The sequence below is a fragment of the Ammospiza nelsoni genome, chromosome 24 (assembly GCF_027579445.1).
Source record: "Ammospiza nelsoni isolate bAmmNel1 chromosome 24, bAmmNel1.pri, whole genome shotgun sequence".
Taxonomy (NCBI): Eukaryota; Metazoa; Chordata; class Aves; order Passeriformes; family Passerellidae; genus Ammospiza; species Ammospiza nelsoni.
Window position 1 is genome coordinate 5,589,298 of NC_080656.1, and position 17,412 is coordinate 5,606,709.

The 17,412-nt window shown below is 48.0% G+C and overlaps 1 protein-coding gene across 1 annotated transcript in view; it reads right to left on the reverse strand.

Moving 5' to 3' along the window:
• GRIK4 (glutamate ionotropic receptor kainate type subunit 4) overlaps positions 1-17,412 on the reverse strand; it is a 204,722-nt gene that overhangs the window by 148,305 nt on the left and 39,005 nt on the right. The gene's annotated exons all lie outside the window — the stretch shown is intronic.

Sequence of the window (17,412 nt, forward strand, 5' to 3'; positions counted from 1 at the left end):
TTTCGTGGGTTTATTTAAGGCTTGGGGAACCTTTTGCATAACGGGGGATTTGGGCTCAGAGCAGCTTGCCTGGTGATGCAAGAAGTGCTTTGGAACCAAGCAGCGCTCGAGTTTCATAAGCCTGCAGATAAACTCCTCTCTGCCTGCCTTGTCCTTTGTTTCTCCAGTGTCTGGCCACTCCACAGACACAATTCCAGGGCAGCTCCACCTCTCCCCTGTGGTTCTTTATTTACCTGAATTATTTACCATTTCTCCATTTTTGCTAAGGGGAGCTTGCCCAGACAGAGCCACTCCTGCAGGAGATCCCAGCTTTTCCACACCACAGGTGAGTGGAGATCCCCAAAAGTGCTAATGGGGATAATCCATAAAAACCACCCTGAGGAAAACCCCACAGCCACAAAAATCTCCAGCATTGATTCTGCCAACCTGGCCCAGCAGAAGCTGTCCCTGCCCATGGCAGAGAGTTATTATAGGAAAGAACATTATATATAGAAATGTTATTATTATTATAAGAATTATTATGTTATTATATAGAAGCAACACAAGTGCACACTTCTGCTCTCAAGGTGAAGAAAAAAAGGGAATTTCATTTTCTGACCCCAACATTTATAGTTTTCTAAAAGTGACAGTGGATTGGAGGGTGACAGTGCCACCTCTCCAATGACACTGGACAAATCAACAGCCCATGACATTTCTCTTTCTCCATAAAAGAATGCAAAACAATGAGTTATTTAGAGAAAGTGTGTGAGAAAGTTCGTTACAAGAATGTAAACATCAGAAAGCTTAAAAACTCTTAAAAAATCAAAGAGAGAGCAGGGGGCTGGAATGAGATGAGCTTTGAAGGCCCATCCAACCCAAACAATTTTGTGACCTGGGATTGAAACAGAGCCAGCATTTCTTGAGCCAAGCATGGGATAAATACTTAATAATAAATAATAAAAATTTTAAAAATTAATTAAAAATAAATAAATAAAAATAAAATTTAAAAAATAAATAAAAATAAAAATACAAATAAAATTAAAAATACAAATAAAGTTAAAATAGAAATAAAAATGAAATAAAAATAAAAAATAAAAATAAAAAATCTCACAGACACTTGAGGAGGCTTTGCTCCTCTCTCCCCCCTCTCTGCAGTGAGGCACAGGACGAGCAGTGCCACCACACTTGTGGCCTTTCTCCAGCAAGCAGAGATCACTTGGCCTCGTTAGCAGAGTGACACAGAGCCCCACAAAGGCCCAGACATGGCCTCAGCATCAAAACCAGATTTGTTCCCTGTGCGAAGGCAGCGTGGCCAGGTGAGCTGTAAGCAGGCTGGCCGCGCTCCTGGCCCAGCAGCATTCCCAAAACTGCTCCCAGAGCTCCCATCCTCATCAGTGATGCCCAATTTCCAAACTGAGCGAGGAGCAGCCCTTCCCAGAGCTGGCTTTGCAGTTGTTCTCATCACTGGCTCGACATCAATTCCAGCTCAATGAGGGAAGGACACAGTTATGCCCAAGCTGAGCGCTCAGAAATCCTCATCCCATCACTCTCCTCCAGCTCTGGCATGAATTGTCCTCATTAACCAGGCTGAGCCCAACTTTAATGTTTATATCTTGATCTAAAATCCACCCAGACCCCAGCACCACGTCCTAGTGCAGCTGTCACCTCAAGGCCGCAGTGACAGCCAGATGAGGACTCAGGGATGTGACATCCTGAATCTGCTCTTTCCCATTTCTGCCTGTGTGTCAACAGCAGAGAAAAAGAGGATTAAACAGCTGAGCTTTCAACACCCACTTCTGTGCCCAGCCTTAATCAATCTGGAATGGGATGCCCAGCTCCCAGCCAAATTTCGTGGGGATGCAGGCTCATAAAAAACCCCTGGATTCTCTGAGTCTCATGAAATCACATTCAGCTGGAGGAGAGGAAGATTTCCTTCTCAGAGGGAAGGGCTGCACGTCTGGCTCAGCTCCCACCAGGCCCCAATGAATCCACCAGGGAAGGACGTTATGCATGCCCTGAACGTGGGGAAATCATCAATTAGAGCTCGCTGAGCTCAGCCACGAGGCACAAACAACTCTCCAGGCTGCCTCAGCTCCCCAGCTCGTGGGAACCACTTGGGTTTTATTCCCCCACCCGCTGGAATTCTCCTCACCCCAGCCCCTCTCCAGGCAGAGGGAGTGTTTGGAGTGGCTGTGATTCAGCACAGCTCATTTGGAAGCAGTCTGGAGCCCAGCAGGCTCCCAAACCATTCCAGCAGCCACTGGCCCAGCTGATTGCTGCTGATGCTGTCAAATGGCAGCCCCTGAGCCTCCCCCTGCCCCCGAGAAGAAAAGCTGTTAATGCTAAAATTCACATTATTCCTTCCCAAAAGTGGCTCCCATACTGCTGGTGGGAGAGAACAGCACTGAAGGAGGAGCAAGGATCTTGATCAGAGCAGCTTTTGCTGCCCTCCATGCTCAGCCTGAATTAAATCACAAACATCAGGGGTCCATCCTCTCTCTGCCACCCCCAACAAACCTCAGAGAGCTTGGGGAGATGGTGACCTGCTATTAACAGAGCAAGGGCAGCCTGTTGTGGGCAAACAGCCTTAAATCAGCAATAAAACCAGCCAGCAGCATGATTTCTGGAGGGAGAGCAGCCCTGCCCTGAGCTCAGAGGATGCTCTGTGCCCCCACCATGGCAGCTGGGGTGAAAACGCATCAGGAGGGTCACTGCACACCTGGATTTCAGCCACTGGTCTGGGCACCATCCTGGGGACCCCAATTCCACCCCATCTCTACTCCCACAGCAGCTGGGAACATCAGGAAGGTCACTGCACACCTGGATTTCAGTCACTGGTCCGGGCACCATCCTTGGGGGCTCCAGTTCCACCCCATGGCACAGAGATGGGGCTGGATGCTGACAGGACAAAGTGAAAATGGTGAAAAGCACAGCCCAAAGCCCTGCAGTGGCACCGAGCCTGGCCAAGCCTCCTCTTCCTCCAGCAGCAGCTCCAGGCAGGGAATGCAGCAAAGAACGATGGTGCAGAAAGCCTTTGACACATCAAGGGAAAAAAACAACCCAGAAAACAACACTGTCAGCAATAAACAGTGCTTAATTTGCCGTTAGCGAGGTGCTGGATTAACCCTGGCCCCTGAGCAGGCTCAGATTCTCCATCCTGCAGGATCTCTGTGAGCAGCACTTCCAAGGAGCTGCTCATTAGGGCTGCAAACACCCAGAGCCCCTTCAGATCCTGCTGCTCCCTCCCTCCTGCTGGATTGAAGGGACTCTGGGCTCCTTTCAGTGCAGAAATTCTTCCTGAGCAGGATTCTGCCACCCAGCCCTGGATCTCTCTCCTCTCTTCTCCAGGAGAAGATGCAGGAGAAGAGAGGAGAGAGAGGAGAAATGAGAAGGAGAAAGGAGAAATGAGAAAGGAGGAGGAGGAGGAGAAGGAGAAGGAGAAGGAGAAGGAGAAGGAGAAGGAGGAGGAGGAGGAGGAGGAGGAGGAGGAGGAGGAGGAGGAGGAGGAGGAGGAGAAGGAGAAGGAGAAGGAGAAGGAGGTTCAGGGATGGGTGGCAGAATCCTGGTCAGGACGAATTCCTGCACTGAAAGGGTTGTTAAACATTGGCAGGGCTGCCCAGGGAGGTTTGGAGATCCCTGAGGGTGTCCAAGGAACCACTCAGTGCTCTGGGCAAGTTGAGGTTTGTACAGCTTGGACTCCAAAGTGTCTTGGAGGTCTTTTCCATCCTAAACCTTGGATTCTAAACCTGATTCTGTCCTGTCCTGCCCCCAGTGCTTCAAGTTCCTGCCCTCCCTATCCCAGAGAGGGGCACAGGAGGTGGAATTTCAGTGTCTGGGGAAGAGGAGGAGTTGAGAACACTGAGCAGGACAAGGCCACATTTCTGCCCAAACCCGAGCCAGGCTGGAGGCAGGAACGGAGCATCCAAACCCCAGGGAAGGAATGGACAGCCTGCAGATCCCTGGATTTATGTCAAGCTGGAGAGCAGACAAGGAGCCATTAATTCCTGAGCTGTCCAAGCAAGAATTGGATGAGTGACAACAGCAGCACATCCCTGGGTGCCCAGGAGAGGATGCTGGCAGTGCCTGGAGCTCCAGGAGAGCTCCCAAATCCCTCACACTGCCAGCCAGGAGCCCTCTCCACCCCCGTGCCTTGGGAAGGGCTGATAAAGGAGCAGCCCTGCTCCTCCTCCTCCCATCCTGTCCCTCTCTTGCTGCCACTCAGGCAGGAATTGCTCTCTGGGGAGGGATGGGGGGCACAGGATTTTCAAATCCCTCCCCTGGAGCTGACAGCAGCCTTTCAGCCCAACAACAGCTCAAAACGCTGCTGAACAGAGATATTTTTATGAAGGCTCCCCCCCCCCTCCCCACCATCTTCCCAAAATCATTCTAAGCTCCTTTTCTTAGGCACTTTGAAATAATTAAAGTCTTCCATCAAATTATACTGAAGATCTCTATGAAAAGCCTTTAATTTCCATTCACTTAATGTAACTCCATCCACCAGATGAACTCTGCAGGAGGCTCTTTTTTTGTTTGGAGTTTTTCCTTTTTCCCATCTCTTTTTTTATTATTATTATATGTATATTTTTTTCCCTTACTCCTCCTCATAAAACACCACGCTGGGAAACTTCAATTTGATTTTAGCCTGGCTGGAATTTTGGGCTGTGCCACATCCCGCACAGCTGCAGTGGGAAAATCTCAAGCTCCCCTTAACATTTAATCAGCTCCTGGTGGGCAGCAGAAACGTCTGAGCGTGGGGTGGGGACATGAGAAATCCTCTGAGCGAGCAAAGAACCAGCACCAGAATCTTCCCGAGTCCATTGCTCCCTCCCACAGGACTGCTGGGATAACAAAAATCACTCCAGGCAGTAGTTTGGGGAGGGTTTCTTATTTTATCTAACTAGGGGAGATTGCCAGCCTGACCTTTAGCTCAGGGAATAAATAGCAGGGATTTTCCAGCGGCCAGAAATGGCTCTTTCCACTCCAGCGACTTCTCCAGGTGATAAACCCCTTAATGAGACAGAAGTTTTCCCAAAAGAGAGCCAGCATCAGCTCCAGGGACAGCTGGGGGGTGCTGGGCAGGTCTGTGCCACAGCTCAGGATGTCACCAGGGCTCTGTGACCATGCACAGAATCCCCCTGGTGTGTGCCACCACCTCTGGCTGTGCCAAACCTAACAACAACCCCAAAAAATCCTTGATTTTCCCCATCACTCTTGCTACAGCAAATCAGGCACTTCAAGGCCTGTTTGCCTTGACACAGAACCAAACAGGGACAAAGGATGCAGATGCATTTCAGGAGCAGGCGATGTGTCCTGGTCTAATTCAGAGCTTAAACTCAGTTTGCCCATGCTAAAATGAGGATTCTGCCCCAAAACCAGGATAAGGGGTGCCAGTGTCCCTGGGACTGGGCAGCCCTGCACACACAGGTGTCACCCCATCCACAGGCCACATCCCAAACCAGCCATGGGCCTCACTCTTTCCCAAGGCATTTTAGGGAACTGTAGAAGCTTTGACATCCCCCCAAAAACCTCAAAAACTTTGTCACAACCTCTGAGAGCAGTCTGGGGGAGTTTAGGCACTGGCACATGGCACTGCAGAAGGGAGATGATGATGATGATGATAAACTGGTGTTTGATTTTCTCACTGGCAGAAGCTGGGACATGGAGTTCAGAGCCCTCTGTGCCACCCCACCAGACAAGGAATTATGGAAGAACAAGGGGAATAAAGCTTGCTGACCTTCCAGAACAGCAGGATTTAGTAATCACAGCACCAGCAAACTCCAGGAGCTGGGAATTTGCTGGGAATTTCAAGGCAAAGCCTGACACTGCTTCAGGACACCAAGATTTTCAACCCCAGCTCTGCTGCTTGGCCAAACTTTCTCTCCTCATGCATTAATTTTCCCACCTGTACCTAGTGAGAATAATGTCACAGACCTCTCCAGCAGGGGTGTCAGGATGAAGAGTGTTCTGCAAGGCTCATACATCATCATTAGCTCTGGCCAGGAATAACCCAGGCTCTGGGAACCTGGAGCAGCATTTTTCCAGCTGCACTTGGAATGTGTTTCCCTCCTCCCAGCTCCTTCTGTCTAGCTGGGCTTTATTGCTATTTATTTGCACCACAGAAGCACCCTAAATGAAATCATCATGGCTCCTTGTCCCCAAAATTATGTCTTGTCAGTCAAATCAAGCCCTGCTCTGCACAGCAAAAACAAAGAAAAAACAAAAAGACAGAGAATCACAGAATCTCCTCAGCTGGAAAGAACCCACGAGGATCATCTGAGTCCCTGCACAGCACAACCCCAACAATTCCATCCCGTGCCTCAAAATCCCAAAACACAACCAGAAGATGCTGCCATTAACATTTCACACCTAGAGTCTACAGACAGCCCCAGCCCCAGCCCCAGGAAAACCTAAATATTGAACAAAATGAGGAAATAACAGCTTTTAACAACATTTCCACAGGGATTTCTGCCCTGTAGTGCAGCAGCTCAGCCATTCCCATGCCCACAGTGGGACAGGGCATGGGAAAAGTGGCTCCAAGAGTCGACTGCAGCCACAAACCAGGTTGGTTACGCAAGGTAAATTCCCCCTGCAAAAAATCACTTCTCTCACCCCCAAACCCAAACCAGAGCAGTGATTCACCAGATGAAGAGACTCTCATAATTCTCCCCCTGACAGCTCAGGACAAGCAGCACAGCTCTGGCAGCATCAGGTCAGCGCTCTGCCTCAGCGCGTGGGCCAGCACAGTGCGGGGATGAAGGTAATTAACGACGCGGTAACGAAGCTGTTTAGTCATCTGCTGTGCCGCCAATTCATCGCTGTCACGGGCAAAGGGAGAATCAAAGCTGCCAGCGGGGCTCTGGAGCTGCCTGCTGGCCCCACACGCTCCTGATGGGCTTTGGAGCGGAGCTGGAGTGGCCTTCTCCAAAAATCCAGATCAGCCCCACGCTGGCGCCAGGAGGTGACACACGCAAGGAGCCCTTGGCGGCATTTTTCCATTGTCACGTTAAAAACCAAGACCCAAAGGCTCTCTTCCCTTTTCCAGAATCCCAGTGGAGTTTTCCAGAATCCCAAATGGGGTTTTCCAGAGTCCCAATGGGGTTTTCCAGAGTCCCAAATGGGGTTTTCCACAATCCCACAGTGCCCATGGCTGGCAGGACACTGAATATCCTGGGCTGTAAGATAAATGTGGATTCTGTTCCCATCTATCAGAGGTGGGGCAGTTCTCTGCTGTTCATTGGGCAGTTTTCTTTATCTCTCCCACAGCCAACCCTCCCTCCAGGAGACCTCTTCTGTTCATGGGCCATTAATTATTAATTATCTTCCGTTCATGGGCCATTAGTTATTAATTATCTTCTGGACTGTCCCTGCATGGCTGATAAAATTCCATCATCTCATTGGGAGATGCTCCACCCAGGGGGAGAAGCCAAGCATTCCTACCTGGATACAATCTGAGGTTTCAAACATTCCTACCTGGATACAATCTGAGGTTTCAAACATTCCTACCTGGATACAATCTGAGGTTTGGAACATTCCTACCTGGATACAATCTGAGGTTTCAAACATTCCTACCTGGATACAATCTGAGGTTTGGAACATTCCTACCCAGATACAATCTGAGATTTCAAGCATTCCTACCTGGATGCAATCTGAGCTTTGGGACACCCCAGCAGCCTTTGCCCCCTGCACTGCCAGAGGAGCAGCTCTGTGCTGCCCTGCATTGCCAGAGGGAGCCCAGGCCCATCTGCAGCAGCCCTGGAGCTGCAGAGGAAAACTCCCCCCTTGTGCAGGATCCCTGCTGCAGCAGAGCCACAGCTGGCACTGCAGGAGGGCTGAGCCACCCCATTCAGGTGTGTGCTTGGAAAACACTTCCGTGATCAGATTTTGGGCTTATTTCAAAAGGTGGGGGGGCACCCAAGCAATTTCCTGGATGGGAATCAGATTGTTGACACTAAAATACACCAAAACCCCAATTCTGGGTTGGCTTCAGCCTTTGCAGCAACACCTGAGAGCAGCCCAAACACCCAGGTGAGTTACTGCTCCCCTGATGCTGAGTCCAGATTTTCTCTTCTTCCCTGTCCACCTCCATTTCTATCACTATTTTATTGTGAGCATTTGTGGTTTAATTTCCACTTCTCCTCTACCTTTTTTTCCCTTCCCCAACACCACTAAAAGCTGGCAGGTTTTAAAATCCCCGAGTATCTCGACGAGAGGAGGGCTGGAACAGCTCCTTTGGGGACAATGCATTCTATTCTCCTGCAGTGTGCCTACAAAGTCAAACCCAAATTCTTCCTTTTTATAGGAATTCATTCAAAGCCTATTGATCTGAGCCTTCAGTCTGCTCTTAACAGCCTCTGACTTGGATTTCTTTTTTTTTTAATCAAGGTTTCTAAAATGACATTCAAGTCTGTGCCTTATCTTTTTAACCAGCACTTTTATTCCTCCTCATCCCAGTAGTGCTTCCCACACTCCAACTCTGTGGCAAAACCCCACAAACTGCCCCAAAATTTCTTTTCTCCCCCCCCCCACCACAGGTGTGGCTCCTCACAGGAATCCCAGGATTCTGGATGCTGGATTTGCTCCCTGGGAGTGATTACAAACCGTTCCTAAGCTGGGCCTGGGGACTCCTTATCCCCTGAATTATTCTCCTGCAATCTGCTGAGGGCTTGTACAGCAGGGCTCACACTTATGGATGGTGACAGCTTGGATTTACTCTGCCTCAGGGTGGGAAAGAGGAAATTCCACATGGGAATGGTTCTGAGGGCAGTCACTGGCTCCTGCCTGAACATTCCAGGACAGTGGAATTTTGCTGATGCACTCCTGGGATGGATCATCCCCTTCAGGCCTCCAGGTGCCAGCAGCATTCCAGACTTTTATTTGGCACAACCCTGACAATTCCAGAGCACAAATCCCGGATTGGGAAATCCTGATCCACGACCAAAAAAATAAAAGGACCTCACAAGACCTCCTTACAGCCCTCCTGGCCACCCCAGCCCCTCTCCACGGGCAGCAAGACTGATAAGCATCCTCATTTTTGCCTCTCTGAGTAGAAAACTCTGGAAAAATTGATTTTCAGAGTAGAAAAATCTGGGAAAACTGAGTTTTCCGAGTAAAAAACTGGTTGGGAATGTTGTTGTGGTGAGTGGGAGCGTGTGCTGGGATTTCCTTTATGGTAAATAATCCAAAATATGGGTGGCACCCAAGCCTTGACAGCTCCTGGAATTCTCCAGGTTGGGAGATGGTTTTCCAGCCTGTACTTCCTCACCCCAATTCCCACATTCCCAGCGAGTTTTGCTCAGGTGTCACAGCAGAGAAGCTGCTCAAACTGGGAGAGCGCCACCCTCCCCTTCACCCATCTCCCTCCAGCACCAGGCAAGCTGCAGATGAGCAAGGACACAGCCCCAAAAAAGGGGAATGTGAGCCCAGGAGAGACAGCAGACAGACAGACAGACGGACAGACACGGAACAGCGAGCACAAGGCTGGGAGAGGCAGCAGCCCCGGATTTATGGCCAGGCTGGAATGCCTGGTGGAGCAGGAGGGCAGGGCAAGAGCAGCAGTAAATCCTGGCTCCCCCAGCATAGCTGGAGGATAAAACCCTGCCACACCAACCTGGAAGATTCCCTGGTAACATCGCTCAAAATTCCGGCTCTGTTCGCTCTCATTTGGGCTGGGTTATTAACAGGAGATTAATTAGAGGCAAGCAAGGAAGGAGGTTGGGATGCAGCAGGGTAGGATCATGTCCACAGCCACACGATTCTGCTCTGAGGGCAGGGATGCAGCCAAAAAACCCAAGAGCTTTAATTTGAGCCCACCATCATCCAGATAAAACAGAGCTTTGTGCTGGTTTAATGCAAATACATGGCTTAAAGGCAGATAAAAGGGAGAGGAGGCAGCAAGGACAGCAAAAATATGCCAGGTCCTGAAGGGAAAAAGGCATTTTACTCGTTTTAATAAATAAAGCACATTTCCATTCATTCAGAAAGTAGATAAACACTGGGCTTGCAGTGCAGGAATTACTCCAGGTTTGGAAAAACACTCCAAGGCTGGGGCCCTTTTCCACCCAACTGGTGGGAGCAGCAGTGCCAGGTGCTATTAATAGGAGCTGCCTACAGCCTCAGGGAGCTCTGCTGCTCTCACCAGGGCTCTCTACCCATTCTCAGATTTAATTTTCATTCATTAAAAACACCAAAAAAACAAACAAACCATCCCCCCCCACACCCCCCCAAAAAAAAGGTTTCAAACACACTTAATGAATTAACACATAGATGCTTCTGCCCCTGTTGCTTTCCCCCTCTTAACAACTTTGCCAACGCAGGAAAATAATAATTCAAGAAGGGGGCTTAAGAAGTGTTTGTTGTTTTCTGGCTGTTTGTTGTGCTTAATTATAGAGGTGTTACAGCTCCCGTGCCCGCCTTCCCCTTCCTGCAGTTACATAATCAGCTCCCACCCACCACAGCAACATTCCCAACCAGTTTTCTACTCAGAAAACTCGATTTTCCCTGAGTTTTCTGCTCAGAGAGGCAAAAATGAGGATGCTCATCAGCCTTGCTGCAAGTGGAGAGGGTCTGGGGTGGCCAGAAGGGCTCAGAGGTTTCTGTCACAGAAAAAAAATAAAATAAAATAAAAATTTCTATCCCTGTGCTGAGGTTTTATCCACGTGGTTGTGGATCTGCTCCCTCCTCTTGATGCTGAAGTTTTGGAGCATCAAAGCCCTGCCTTGCCAGCTGAAGGGCTTCTCCAGGTTACAGCTCCAGTGTCCCTGATGATTTGTGGGATTTGTGAGGATTCCAGCAGATCCCACACTTGCAACATGAGCACATTTGGGCACTGAACCAGACGTTCTCCATTACACGCACACACAAAATAAATCACACGCTGTCCCTCATAAACAAGCCCGGCCAAAATCCCAAGCTGAGGGAACAGTTCCAATGTCACCACGCAAAGTCACACTAAAAATAAGAAATCTCCAGCACACGCAGAGAGCAACAGGTGAATACCAATGGTGGGGAATCACTGAGTGGCCTGGGTTGGAATGGACCTTAAAAATCATTAATTCCATGGGCAGGGACACCTCCCAACACCCCAGGCCGCTCCAACCTGGCCTGGGCACTGCCAGGGATGGGACAGCCACAGTTCCTCTGGGAAAACTGTGCCAGGCCCTCACAGGAAACAAAAATTAAATAATATCCCACCTAACCCTACCCTCAGTTTGAAATCATTCCACCTTCTCCTGTCACTGCATGCTGGAATGAACTGGAATTGTTAATCCAACAAATCAATTCAATTAATTAATCAAATTTATCCAATGAATTAATTCAATTATTAATCCAATGAATTGTTCATTTCCCCCTGGTTCTGGCCACATTTGCTGTGCCCAAGGTTTGTTTAATAAACCAGAGACTGAACCTGGTTAAGAAAGGGGCAGCAGAAGGTGCAAGGCAGCAGGAGCTGTGAGTTTGATGGAAAACAATGAGCCTGTTCAAACTTCTGCAGCAAAACCAACTTTTGGGTGACTTCTGAACTCTTTAGAGGGCACAGATGCAGAATTAACCCTTTTGGTATTGATTAGGATTTCACTGCTCCCAAATCTGTGCCTGGATTGATCCCTGCCCTGCTCAAACCCCTCCTGCAAGCAGAAATTTGGAAATATGGCACAGAAAACAAGTTGGAAAAAGAAAAAAAAGGGCATAAACTGACAAATTGGTGCCCCTGTGTGAGGCAAATAACTCAAGAAACACTTATAACGTATTGTAATCAGGAAATTGCTGGTTTCTGATTGTAATAGCAGAAATTATAACATCTGCATTGTCTCACCTTCACACAAGACTGAAAATAGGGAAATACAGGTTGGATATAAGGAAAAGTATTTTACAGAAAGGTGATAAAGTTCTGGAATGTTCTACCCAGGGAGGTGGTGGAGTCCCCATCCCTGGGGGTGTTTAACAAAGCCTGGATGTGGCACTGGGTGCCAGGGTTTGGGTTGGACTCAATGATCTTTGAGGTCTCTTCCAACCTGATCATTCTGTGAATTCCGTGAATTTTGTGAAAATGAAGTAAAAGTTTTTAAAAAGTCTCTCAGTTGCCCCATGTTTGGGTCAGAAAAGAGCATAATCCCACAAATTATTATTGTTGTTGTTGTTAACAATAAATGAAATAATAATAATAATAGTCCCACAAAACCAACAGCGAGGTTGGGGCCACAGCAGCACCCAAATGCAGGAGGTGACAATCCCTGGAAGGCTGAGGAGCATCCACAAGCAGGAAGAGGCAGAGGTGGCCCAGTTTGGCCAGTTGTGGTCAGAACCAGGAGGAAATGAACAATTAATTGGATTAATAATTGTATTAATTCACTGGATTCTTTGGATTAAATTCACAGATCAGAGGAGTCGGATCTGTGCCCGTCACAGGGATGCACTCAGAGCCTCCAGCAGCCTCACAGATCCATCAGAGCCCCGGCCTCCAGCCAAGCTGCAGCCACAGGAGCCATTTATCACCATAATTAAAGGGAAAAAAGCAGCATTACAAGGATCCTGGAGCCATCAGTCAAAGAGCAGAAGACAGGGAAAAAAGCTTTCCCTGGACTCTTTTTCCAGCTTTCCTCCACCAGCACCACAAGGTGACAGCTCCAGGAACCTGGCACATCTCTGGCCTTTCCCTCCTCAAATCCCATTCCCTTTGTGCCTTTTGTTCCAACCACACGATTAAAACGGGGGGAAAATTAAAAAAAAAAAGATTAAGACATAAAAGTTCATTGATTGATTTAAAATTATGCTTCGAAACAAAACCCCCTGGATTGGAAAGCTTGTATTTCACCGTGGGAAGGGGTGGTGGAGCACAGGGAACACAAGGAGAAATAAACAGCCCCGTCTCAGAGTATATATTCTGTCTTCATTACGCCCCTGAGAAGGTGTTAATATACAATGTACAGCGTATTAATCACCCCTCTAACTTCCAAATGCGAAATGCATCATTAACATTCATGTTGTTTTCAATTAGGCTGCTGGATGGGAAGGAGGGAACAAAGACAGGTTCCCTCAGTAAATCCTGCTGCCTTCCCAAAGAGTGGGGCCCACAAAGAGCGGCCGGGGGGAAGCTCCTGCACTGCCCACCATCCGCCAGGGGCTGCTGGCAGCAGCACGGGGATGATTTTAATTGATGTGGCAATTAGGAGAAGGCAGGGTTTGCAGGCAGGCAGGTAATTTACAAGTGTAAATTTCCAGAATTGTTTTGGGACAGATTTTCAAAGGGTCTCAGCCGCCAAAAGAGGCTGATAAGCACCTCGTGGGATTTGTGAGAGCCCCTCAACCAAACCCCCCCCCCCGACTCCTGTTGATACTTTCATTTATAAAGAAAGGGCTTTGAAGATTGGTTTTGATCCCAAGTCTTAGAAGTTTTCCTGCTCAGATACCAGCTGTCCTACAGAGAAGAGCTGTTTGTTTCTCATTTGTGAGGCTCTCATCCCTCACGGGCTCCTTTGCCAGAGGACAGAAGGTTCAAAGTCACTCCTGCAGGACACCTGACCCTTCCCCAAGAGCAGCTCAGTGCTGCCCATCCAGAGATGTTATCACTGCAATATTTCATTTCTGGGTGCAGTGCTGCCCATCCAGAGACGTTATCACTGCAATATTTCATTTCTGGGTGCAGTGCTGCCCATTCAGAGATGTTATCACTGGAATATTTCATTTCTGGGTGCTGAGCACTTGTGGAAGCTCCTAAGAACTGGAAGGGCGGCACAACCAAGGGATGGACTGAAAACTTTTCCCTCCAGCCAAACTCTCCCAAAGCCTTGTGGCCACTTCAGCTTTGAAGCCAATTTCAGGAATTTGGCTTCAGTGGCAAAGCTGGAGCAGCTCAAAAGAGTCAGAAAAGAAATCTGGAAATAAAGCTGGGTTCTTCTGCTAAAGCAGCTCCCTCTGACAGATCATCAGGGCTCCTGTGCTTGTCCAGGCCCCCTTCCAAAACAACCAGCCATGGGCCTTCTTGAGCCCATTCCAGCTCCAGCTTTATCCTTCAGGACAAGCATCCAATCACCAGCTGAAGTTGCCATTCATGGATAATTGACCACAAGCCTTAGGGGAGATATTTCAGTTTTTAATTACTCTCACTTCTCAGGACCGTCTGTCTGGCTCCTAAGGCAGAGCTCCTGCTCCTTACAAGTGGCTCTTGCTGTACTTTCTTAGACAAAAAAAAAAAAAAAAAAAAAAAAAAAAAAAAAAAAAAAAAAATGCAGTCACCTTGGCAGTAGGAAGGAAAAAGAGGATTTCGTAAAAAGGGAAAGACAAGCTGAGCCCAGAGGATGAGTCACATCTGAGATGTCACCTCAGAGGGAACACAGGCCAATTGCTCTCTGTTGACTCAAAGAGATGTGAAGGTAAGGGGGGATGGATCTGGGCTCTCAAAAAACCCAAAGCTCATCCCCACAGCAGCACTTGGTTGGATGTTGGATTTAAAGGATGCACACAGAGGTAGGACAGAGCTCACCTTGCTCTGGTCACAAATATTCAACACAAAGAACCCGTCCCTGCAGGAGCAGAGCCCCTCTGTGTTGACTCCACTCACCAGGCACCAGCAGGCAGCTGCTCTCCCCCAAAATGAGAGAAAGAAATAAACAAAAACCTCCCACAATGACAAATCCCAGCCCCTCCCCAGCTCACGGGAGCCGTGCGCATCCCCCTTGAAGCGCGGCAGCAAATCCCACTTAATCCCCCTCATTCCAGCACGTGAGCTGCTCAACAAAACAGCTTTTGTTTAAAAGTGACACCACCGGGGACAGAGCTGCTGCCTCAGCCTCCAATCCAGCACAAAACCACCTCTCTCCCTTCTCCTAAAATCCACAATTCCCCCGTGGATGGCACCTGCACAGCAGCACCACGGGGCGAATCAGCCAAGCCAAAAAAGTTGCCACGTGCTGGAGACCTGAATCCACCCAGAGGAATAGGTTGCTATGGTTCCCAAGATCTAATCCAGAACGATACAGGTATAAAAAAGAGAAAAATGCAGTGATTAAAAATAAATAAATAGACAAATCTGGGCCCGGTGCCATGAAAAATGTGAAGTTGTCCTTGACTCCAGAAGCAAATGAGGCATGAAATGTATCAAAATGTGATATTGAATATAAGGATGTATTTAATATTTTACAACACTGGAAATCTTGTTACAAAAGGGTTGGATCATAAATCAAGCTGAGAGGGGGCCAGGTCTTCCCTTCTCTCCCCTCTCATTGCTCCTGGAAAAGTTTGAGCAGGGAGGAAAGCTGAGCATCACTCCCAGGAGTGGTTTGGCTTGTCCGTCAGCAGCTGCAAACCCTCATTAATCACCTCATTATCAATCTCAGGATTCAATCACCTGCTCTGCTCCAGAGTCACTCCTTATTTATTTTTATTTGTTTTAATTCCTGGAGATGTCCATCCCTCCAGAAAGGGCTGAAAACTCAGCCCAGAGGAGTTTTCTCATTAACCCATTGTATTAATTGCCTGCCTGGGCTGCCACTTATCAGCTTCTCACTTGTTATCTGTACAGAAAGATTTGTCACTGTCCCCTGCTGATTTTTACTTTTATTGGATGCTGGAGAGCAGCAGCACCATCCCACCAGGAGCTGGGGATATTCAGTGTGTGGAGCTCCCAGGCAAGAAACGAAACAAGAAACGTTTCACTCCTTTCCCTCCTTATTGCCCAGCCACTCACACTTTTCACCACTGCTTTTGTTTAATCACACTCCTAAAAACAAATAACAAAAAAAAATCCACAAAAAACAAACAAACAAACAAAGAAAAAAGCCAAAAACCAAAACAAAAACCAAACCAAACAACACCAAAAAAAATCCTAAAGGGAAATTAGGAAAATTGCATCTCCAGTGGAGAAATTGATTGATTTTTTAAATTTTTTTTTTAAATATTGCATGCAATGAAAGTAACCCATTTGGTAAAAATGCAGCTTTGGTACCAAGCATTGAAATCCATCCCCTGGTCACGGTGAACGAGCAGTTTTAATTTAAGCACCACCCTGCATGTCAAGTCCTGTTTGTCACCGTGTTAATGGACGTGTTTATTCACACATTCCCCGGAAAAAAACATCCTCCTCCCTCCTCTCTGAGTCCAGAAATGGTGGCACTGACTTCACCAGGTCCTCCTGCCAAAAATATCCTTTACCCACCTATCCTCCCAACCTGCTTTCCTATGGAAACAGCAAAGCCACCCACAAGCAACCCCACCTGCAGCACATTGTCCATCCTCCAAACCCTCCCAGCTCCACAAAAACAGAGGCCAGACCACAACCAGGCTCTCAGCATCCTCAGGGACAGGCAGGATGCAAGGAGAGCTCACTCCTTATTAGAGAATTTACACCCAATCCAGCTTTTCCTGTGGCTGGGGCGCTCAGTCAAAGCCTGGAATTATTTAGTTATCAAAGAAGCCAAGCATGAGAAAGCAATCCATAGGAAACCAGGCTTCATTACTTCCACTGCTGATGATACTACCCTGAAGACTGGGAGGGAAAAAAAGAAAAACATTGGTACTTCAAGTGATGGAGCTTCCAACATTTACCTTGAAATTTATTGCCCAGAGTAATTGAATTGCTGGATTGCAAACTAACACCTGCTCAAGGCTTTAAAAAAGTTCAGCAGAGGCAGAGAAAGGTTTTGCTTAAATCACCACCCCTTGCACAACTAAAAAATAAAAACCCAGCAGCAGTTTCCAGTCTGGAGGAGAAACCCTGAACTCCCAGAGGGCTGCTGGGAGGGGAGAAAAAAGAAAAACTAAAACAGAATTCTTTGTTTCAGGCTGAGCAAAATGCTTTGTTCCAATTTCAATATTTATAACCTTAATAAAAAGATGAAGCACATTTCAAAACTAAATTCTCCCTTCATGGCAAACAATCAAAGCTTGTTTCTCAGCAGATGCCAAACGAGCACGTGTGCCGTTTTCCAGAATTTTAGCTTGAACATTTCATTTTCCTGCGCATTTGTTTTGTGATGAATTTACTTAAAGCTGCTCTCTCCTCCAGGTATCAAACAGCTCCAGCGGATCCCCCCAGTCCTGCAATCACTAATCCAGAACCCCAAAGTGGTTTTAATTCCCACTGACAGTGGGGAATGGAGCTGGCTGGGCTGATCTCCTTATTGTTCCTTCCTTGGAAAGCCCCTGTGCTCCACGGGAGGATGATGAGGTGAGGAGGAACAAGGAACCCTTCCCAGCAGAGCCTGGGATGCCTTTGGGACTTCACCTTCCTCCTGCAGCCCCTGGGCCCAGGGACACCTCTGGGAGCCCAAAGTCACCTCTAGGAGGCCAAAAACCATCCCTGGGAGCCCAAAGCCACCCCTGAGAGCAATAAACCACCTCTAGGAGCCCAAAGCCATCTCTGGGAACCCAAAACCATCTCTAGGAGGCCAAAATCACCTCTGAGAACCCAAAGCCACATCTGGGAGCCCAGAACGACTT